Genomic DNA, 9,123 nt, shown 5'->3' with positions numbered 1-9,123 from the left:
TAGTCGGGAAATGCGAAACTCATTTTCGGGAAAACATTCAGTTTCCCGTGCGATCCTGCAGGAGAGTAACCAAACTAGTTTGTAGTCGCAAAACCACGTGTAAATATCGTAAAGTTTACGTATTTTCTGTGATTTGTTTAAGTAGAATTGTTGTAGTTTGAAGGTGTTGGTAATTTCAGTTCAGGTTGACCTAAAAATAATTGCGTGTTCCACTATATTGCCGTCGAAAAGCTTTAATTTTTAAGACTGATATTTAACTTTTATAAAAAAAAGTCGACAAAGTCCATTGTGGTAAGTATTTCAGTAAGTCACTTTCATCACTTATAAAGAAATAAATGTGATTTTTGTACCCAAAAAAATAAAACAATATTTGTTTATAATTCTGTTGTATTGTAACTGTATTTTAATGACTGATTTGATTATAATGATGAAATGAAACATTAAGCAAAATATTATTTACAGGACTAATTTACCAAAACATAGAATACCACTGATAACTGATTGTTTTACTGTGTAACGTTGTATTTAATTAAAAAAACTTGAATAGTAATTGGCTATTACTCTCCAGTCAAATTGTCATTTTTATCTTATCCTAGATTCAATAATTAATTCCGATAAACAGAAAAACACACGAAAAACGGATTAGTTTAATTAAAAATTGTAATCTGTTCCTATTTATTTTGCATGTTATTATTGTAACTAGCTGAAGTTTCCAGGGAAACAAGGTGTAATATTTTTGTTGCAGTATTGTTTTAGTATGACATTACTATAATTTACGTTTCAATCGGATTTCGATTATCCCACTTTTTGTGTTGAACGTAAACTTCACACTATTATTCAAACTGTTAAGTTTGTTCTATTCTTAACAGAATAGTTCATGGTTATTTATGATTAGAGTCCGGATTAAAAAGCACAAAAATCGTGAAGAAAAGCGCTTAAAAAGCAAAATAATTTTCTTCAAAAAAGCATAAAAAGCACAAAACTCTTTCAGAGATGCAATTTTTTTTTCAAAATGCTTTAGAAGCACGGAAGATTTTAGACTGTTTTGAAAACTTTAAAAATTCGTTTGAACTACTTGAGAGTATTTGGAAGGGTTTTGGACTGTTTAAACAGCATATTGAAGGTTCTGGAATGCTTTAGAGGCATTTGAAATCTCTTACACGGTTCACAAAATTTTTTGGAAGCTTCTAAACTATTTTAAATCTTCTGGGAACCCCTAGACTAGTTGAAAAACATTTGGAATCTTTTAGACTGTTCTAAATGATTTTGGAAGCTTCTAGACTATTTTGAAAGACTTCCGACTGCTTTAGAAGCATTTTGGAGTTTCTGTAGTGTTTTGAAATATTTTTAGACTACTTTAGGAGCATTGAAGGTTCTGGACTGCTTTTAAGACATGTAAATTTAAACTTTTAGAAGTTTTTAAACATTTCTAGATGCATACGGAAGCCTTTAGACTGCTTTGACATTTTTGAATAGCTTCTAAGACTAGTTGAAGTTGGTTTGGAAGCCTTTAGAGTGTTCTAAAAGCTTTTGGAAGCTTCTAGACTATTTTGAAAGGCTTTAGACTGCTTGAGAAGCATTTTGGAGTTTCTGTAGTGTTTTAAAACCTTTTTAGACTGCTTTAGAAGCATACAGAAGCTTTTGAGAGCTTCTAGATAAATTGAAGAGCATTTGGAAGGTTCAAGACTGTTTTGGAAGGCTTTAGACTGCTTGAGAAGCATTTTGGAGTTTCCGTAGTGTTTTAAAACCTTTTTAGACTACTTTAGGAGTATTTGGAAGGTGTTTGGACAGCTTAAAGAGCCTTGAAGTTTCTGGACTGCCTTTAAGGCATTTGAAACCTTGTAGACAATTTTAGAAACTTTTGGAAGCTGCTAAACTGCTTTAGAAGCATACGGAAGCTTTTGAGAGCTTCTAGATAAATTGAAAAGCATTTCGAAGTTTTTAGAAGCTTCTAAGCTGCTTTGTAAGCTTTGCAAGGCATTTTAGAGGTTCTATAGTGTTTTGGAATGTTTTTACATTTTTTTAGACTACGTCAGGAGCATTTGGAAGGTTTTTGGTCAGTTTAAACTTGTAAATTGAGACTTATACATTTTGCAACATGTTTTTGTCGTTCAGAAGCTTTCAATCTCTCAATATAGCAATTTTTTGTCAAAGCAGTTATGAATAATAACTTGAAAAGCTTGTTTTGTAAAAAATCTAGTTAAACCATACAAAAATAGCAGTAAATAAGTACAAAAAGAAGAAAAAAGCATCAACAAAATCTGTCAAATGACGTGTTTTTGCATAAATCGTTCACATTAGATGTCAAAGGTTGGTTGCTTTTATTATTTACCAAAAGCATAATTTCTAGAAATCCGGACTCTATTTATGATATTGTAAGTTATGTCCAACTAATCATACACACTCCTTTTTCTAATAAAGACAGAAGTTTCTCACAAAAAATGAATAGTGTATAACGATACGAGATAGTTATTACTTCGTTATTTGGCCAAACCGTAATGAAAATTCTTATCGAGTATCGTATTATATTTTATTTTTTCAACTCGTAAAAAGCACTCAGCAAATAAACAATTTAGGACAAAGCATTTTCATTTTTTGTCGCTGATAATTTTTACAAAATGAAAATTTCGAATATATTACTAAAAAGTGCACAATAAGCATAGTGAACCATTGAAAATTAATGCACTAGACTTCATAAATGCCATGATACAATTTCCAGAATTATATACACGAGGCATTTTTAATATGTGGATCAAAAATGTTTTTTCCGTTTTAGAGATTAGCAATAAACCCCCTGCATACCGTGTAATTAAGTTTAGACAGAGTGGACCAGATTTTAAATGGGTTTTCCACGTTCAAAAACAACCCTAGTTTTCAATTTAAACTGGTAAGTAAATACAGACAAAATATTTTCATTTCTACTTTCGCTATAAGACAAATGCAATTATTACTTGTTAATTTTTTAATCTTTTTTAATAAAAAAAAATATCTTTGCTAGGATTACATTTATGTCCTGAAAAACTTCAGCTCTACCCTGTATATGTGTAGGTTACAGTTTTGCTAGTGCTTTGTCCATTTGTAGCATAATTCAAATTGGCAAAACTGCGTTTCATGGAAACACAATGAATTAAAAAGTGCAACTCTGTGTTTTCAGTTAAGTAGCTTTAAACTCTACTCAAAATATTTTGTTATTAATTTTGCATTTTCCTGTGAAAATAATCTGTGCAAGTTTACAGAATGTCACGTTTCTTTTTTTGGTTTAATTTTTACGACAAAATACCAGGAATAATTCACGTTCATTATTCTCTTGGGAGTTGTCAGCTAAATGCTTTTTGTCCCAATTGTTTCTCGTTCTGTTTTGTTCTCTTAAAAAGTTTTTAGTCGACCGTGATTTTTTAAGAAGCTCTTTAATTTGTGGAACAAATCTACGCAATTTATTTAGACAATAATAAGTGGTTTTTCAAATTAATAAATTAAATTCGTAGTGACCAGGTATACATCGGATTAAACTCGTTCCGATTCTTCGATCGGATTAAAATGACCTCTTTCCTTTAAGTTAGGTTAGAAAATAATAGGAACTAATCTAAAGAAAGAACAGGATAGTCAAATCTAGCCTGTAGGTACTTTAGAGTATTCATTCTGCATAGTTTTGTCTTGCTATAATTTTTTGTTTGAAATATTTAAAATTGAGTAAAACTCATATTGTTGTATGTTGAACAGAATTGATCTATTTACTACGGTGCTGATCACATGTCATTGTTGTCATTTCAATCCGAATTGGTTTGCATACACATCGTTAAAAACATGATCCTCGATCCGCTTTGTTGGTTCAATCCACTTGAAAAAGAGGATTGGACTGAATTACTCTATCGGATCAAAATTTCAATGTGACGTGTGTGTGGATCCGATCGAAAGTTACTATGTGTACGTAGTGAGTTTTAATGAATATAAAGAACAAAACAACACAATAAAAGTCTGTAACAGTATTTATTTTTACAAAAACCTAAAAAACAATTGGATTTTGGTATCGGCTAACAAAATTTTGATCATTTGTTTTCTCAGAATTGTAATAAATCAAATTTGTTACAGTCTTTACATGCCAAAACAATCAGGCAAAATATTCAGAGCTTTTTTAAATATAGAATTTTTCTTAAGTGATCTTAGCATTGCCTTTAGAGTATAATAGTTATTGTTACCATTAAACTATTTAATCCTCAAAGAAATAGAAAGCAGTGTCAAATAATTATTATTACTAACAATAATTGTGGGTGTATAAAAAGGTTTCAACCTAAATTCAAAAATTGGCGGTTGTTGGTAATTTCCAAGAGTACTCACTACTCCCAGTGTCATAAAGTCACACCAAAAGTACTGTAAAAATATAGTGTTGATAAAGCCAGAAATTTATATTTTATTAGTTAACTTGCAGTGTTTTCTTGTTTATGATAACAACCCAAATATTTGTTGGGTTTCTTGTCTTTTCCAACAATGTTTGTGAAATTCAGCAAAACGTTTCATTCTTTCTAATACAGTATTAGTTATGCTACACTAAACTATTGCTCACGATTCTAAGTCTTCTCTTATCTTATAAGCTGATAAATAAAAATGCTTTACGTATAAAAAGGCAAAAGTGGAAAACTGTGTCCAAATGACAAAGAATGAGAAATCAGGAACAGCAATGACACTTACAGTCTTAGTTACGTAGTATATTTCACGAGGGGTAAACCACTGGGGCATTATAGTGTACAAACTGTAAGAATTAGTGGGCATTACTTGGGAATTGGCAACATTACTAAGAATAAGTAGGCATTACTGGGCATTTTAAATTAGTATTATTAATAAAATTGAAAAGGTCTAAATTATATTATAAAAAAAATTATCATACAATATTTTTTTCTATACATCTACCATTGAAATATAAAATAAAATTAATAAAGTTTGGTAATTTCAATGAAAAAATTATGAATTTTGTAACAAATCAATCAACTTTTATACGTCAATAGAGAGCCCATTTCATTAGCTGTCCACTGACATATAAAAGCTTATATAAAGTGTAGCAAATAAGCTAGTTATTAACGATTGAACAAAAAAATGCACCAAAATAGTTATGAAAAAATGAGTCAACTTTGACGCCCTCCAGTGGCCAAACCGTCCAACCTATTAATCCCAGTTGGGGTATTTTTGAAAGCTCATTTCATTGGCTATCCATTGACGTATAAAACTTTACGAAAAGTAGTGCAATTAAACGAGTTTTTGAGGATTAAACAAAAGGATACACTAAAAAAGTGATAAGAAAATTGGTCAAATTTGACGCTCTCTAGCGGCCAAACCGTCTAACCTGTCAACCCAAATAGGGATATTTTTAGGAAGCTCATTCCATTGGCTGTCCATCGACATATAAAAGTATATACAAAGTTCTACAAATACGCGTGTGTTATTTACGGTTTAGTGACAGGATGCACCACAAACATTTTTTGATTGGTTAAAGGCTAATTTGGCTATAAAAAATTAAGAAAACACGATCACGTGACTTACTAGTTCTTTCACGACGTAATGCTTGGAAATTTTTTGAAAAACTGTTTTTGCAAATGGACAATTTTCGTAAGGGCCAAATTTGCCTGAAACACCGCCACTATCCTAATGGGTTTTGCGTTATGTTGGCCAATTAGTGCAAGCGAAAATCGACCTTAATGATTGTATTTCTAGTTTTGCTACTACTCTAGATTTGGCAATCATTGTGCTAAGTTTGTGCCAAATATCTGAGCCGTACCTGCCCGATTTAAAAAAAAATCCTTTAAAGATATTAGAGCGGTAACAGTCAAGGAAAACATTTAGTTAGCTTTGGAGCCCTCTGACGGCCAAACGAAGCAACCTATTAACACAGACGACGATATTTTTTTTCGACGAATTCGGTTATTTTGACAGGGTGGTTCAATGTATCTATTTAAAAAGTGATTTTTTGAAATAAGTGGCGTAATACAAACCTTTTTTAATTTTGAACAGAGAATCAGACAGAATTATAAGAATGTGTTCCGTTTGAAAAACTGACTTTCTGTCCTTTTTTAGAACTGATTTTTTGACCACACTGTATTATATATTTTGACGTTTTTCTGCACCCATTCCTAGAACAAACCTTGTCTTACATGACAAAACACAAAAACCAAGAAAAAAACCTTTCCTGATTTCCTGATATAAATTAAAAATGTTTTGGAGACCAAAAATATCAAACTTTACATAAAATGGAAAATATCTCAGAAACGGATACAGATAGGTATATGACATTAATATACAAAATATGTCTAGAATTTGACGTAGAATACAAAAATAAAAAAATATACAGGGTGTCTCATTTAAAATAAGCAGCAGTTGATATTTCCGGTTAAATCGTTGCACTCATATTTTCTTATTTTTACTTTTTTTAATTAAAAAAGTTTTTTTTTGACTCTCACCCAGTTGTGATAATTCAGGAAGTTAGTGGGTATTGTTAGGCTAGGTCAGGTTAGGTTAATTATTAGGAATTACTGGGCATTACAAGAAATTAGTGGGCATTACTGGCATATTAGAAATTAGTGAACAAAATTTTACTCAGCGGTTTACCCCTCGATATTTCATGCAAAACTCATATTCAGGGTAATTTATTATATGTTTTTCAGGTATTTATATTATTTTGTATACACTTTATTTAAGCCTAATAACTAATAAAACAATGTACAAATGGGCTTAAATCACATGAATGGTTGATCCTTTTAGACTTAAGTTTATCATGACACTCCAAGGCATAAAGTAATAGAACACGAAGAGACTGTTGATGGATCGGAGAAAACAATAAGACAAGCTATGAAAATGGAAAGAAAATCTCTTTTATAAAATGTATGTGAAGTAAAAAAACGAATATTTTACATTTAATATAAATTAATTTATTTGTTAATTAGTTGCAACTCTCTTTGTTATAGAACTGACAAACAGTCCAAATAAAGTCCCTTGAAATGTTTAGGTGTTTAGAATTTTATTTTATCGGTTGTAGATACACTATAATTTATAGATATGCTGAATTCAGCTCTTTTTATCTCATAAATCAAAATAAACCAAACTACTAAAATCATCTAAAAAAATTCGTTTTGACGGACATGTTTATGGCGAATAGCAATGATTGGTTGAGATAATTTAAACAATTTGTTTATTACCTAAAAATATAACGGTTATTTTCAAACATGTATGTCATATTATTCTACGACACAAATTTTCTTAGGAAACGATCTATTTGTGGCAGTTACGTTTATTGACAGAATCAGATAATATTAAACTGTTTGTTGCCTTTACAGTTCCACATACTACCAGGAATTAATAAAATTGTATGTTCGGTCAGGTTGATTTGCTTTATTTAGTGGAAACAGTGGGATGATGTATTTTTGTTGACAGTGGTGTGCAAAAATACGTATTTGTGGTCAATATATAATTTTTTCACCGTTAGAAGGTTGTTAATTTTTTCAACGTATTGTAGAGTGCGCTCAACCAATTTTATAAAGTTATAGTAGCGTTAAAGTTAGATTTCTCATTAATTTTTACGATCTAAATGTTTGCATTTGATTAGTTTTATTTAGTGCCACATTCCAACACAGAGAAGCAAGATTCAAAAGTCGTGGTAGAAATATTTATTACTAGAATTGTACTAAACGAAAAATTTTACATTAGAAATAATATTTGCTCTATTAAATTTGACATAATTAAAACGTACGAGTTCAATTGGGTATGTAAATGTGTACAAAGAGTTTGAAATCCCATGAGTATTATAATTATTTCAGCAATTTTGAAATATTCAGTCAGAAGTATGACTGATCCTTTAATTAGGATTTTATGTTAATAAATTAATATAATATACGCTTTTCTTGTATGTAATCGAAGAGCTATGTATGTTGCATTTTAAAAAAGAAAACAGAAACAGTACACAATTGCTAAATTACTTTTTTAATGATTACTAAGGAAACATATTTCAATATGAAATACAAAATATTTTATTTTGCTGTTGAGTTAATCTAATTCTAGAAACAATTCGAAAAATTTCCATACTTCTACCTCGCCACAGAAAAGTAAATATTTTGAATTTGAGAAATGAAGAAGCAAATGTCCACAAATGCTACATTCAAAACATTTTTGTGTCTGTATTTCACTGGTACGTCACTGAATTTAATTTTTTCTATATATGGGTGGTGTCCGTTGGTGGACTGAACCAGTGAATAATATAACTCATTACTCCCGGAGAGATAATGGGTGCTATTATCTATTAAGTTGCGGAAAGCAGCTTAAATAGGAAGGAAGGTAATTAACAATAAACCGAAATGTAGTGATTGATAAATTAACTAGTTAATTACAAATACTGTGTTTTTGGCACTTCAAATTTTTACACCGCGTTTCTCCCTGACTGTACCAAATTTTGTAGTGTTTTTTCATGTTATTGGATAGTAAATTTAATGAGAAATCCAGAAATGTGGTTAAAACAGTCATTCTCTCTCTACAAGTGGTTTTTACAGGCGATTCTGTCCCTGACTGTCCTTTCAAACTGTGTTTCTGGCAGTTCAAATTTTGACACCGCTTTTCTCCCTGACTGTACCAAATTTTTGTAGTGTTTTTTAGGTTATTGGATAGGAAATTTAATGGGGATTCTAAAAATGTGCTTAAAACAGTCATTTTCTTTTTCCAAGTGGATTTTACTTTTAATTTTCTTCCTGATTTTCCTTTTAAACTGTGTTTCTGGCAGTTCAAATTTTGACACCGCTTTTCACCTTGACTGTACCAAAGTTTGTAGTGTTTTTTAGGTTATTGGATAGGAAATTTAAGGGGGATTCTAAAAATGTGCTTAAAACAGTCATTTTCTTATTCCAAGTGGATTTTACTTTTAATTTTCTTCCTGATTTTCCTTTTAAACTGTGTTTCTGGCAGTTCAAATTTTGACACCGCTTTTCTCCCTGACTGTACCAAAGTTTGTAGTGTTTTTTTAGGTTATTGGATAGGAAATTTAATGAGAATTCTAAAAATTTGCTTAAAACAGTCATTTTCTTAATCTAAGTGGGTTTTACTAGCAATTTTATTCCTGTCTGTCCTTTCAAACTGTGTTTCTGGCAGTTCAAA

General features: G+C 30.6%; 1 protein-coding gene across 2 annotated transcripts in view; it reads left to right on the top strand.

The window, feature by feature from the left end:
- The first annotated feature begins 58 nt into the window (after positions 1–58).
- LOC145725261 (ras-related and estrogen-regulated growth inhibitor) overlaps positions 59–9,123 on the top strand; it is a 46,056-nt gene continuing 36,991 nt past the window's right edge. For both annotated transcript variants that reach the window (XM_081973948.1, XM_081973947.1), the window contains exon 1: positions 59–291. The gene's annotated coding sequence lies outside the window, so the exon portion shown is untranslated. The remainder of the gene's footprint in view (positions 292–9,123) is intronic.

Source organism: Ips typographus, linkage group LG2, assembly GCF_016097725.1.
Source record: "Ips typographus isolate SLU linkage group LG2, UJ_Ityp_2.0, whole genome shotgun sequence".
NCBI classification, from domain to species: Eukaryota; Metazoa; Arthropoda; class Insecta; order Coleoptera; family Curculionidae; genus Ips; species Ips typographus.
This window is presented reverse-complemented; position numbering and strand designations above follow the sequence as displayed.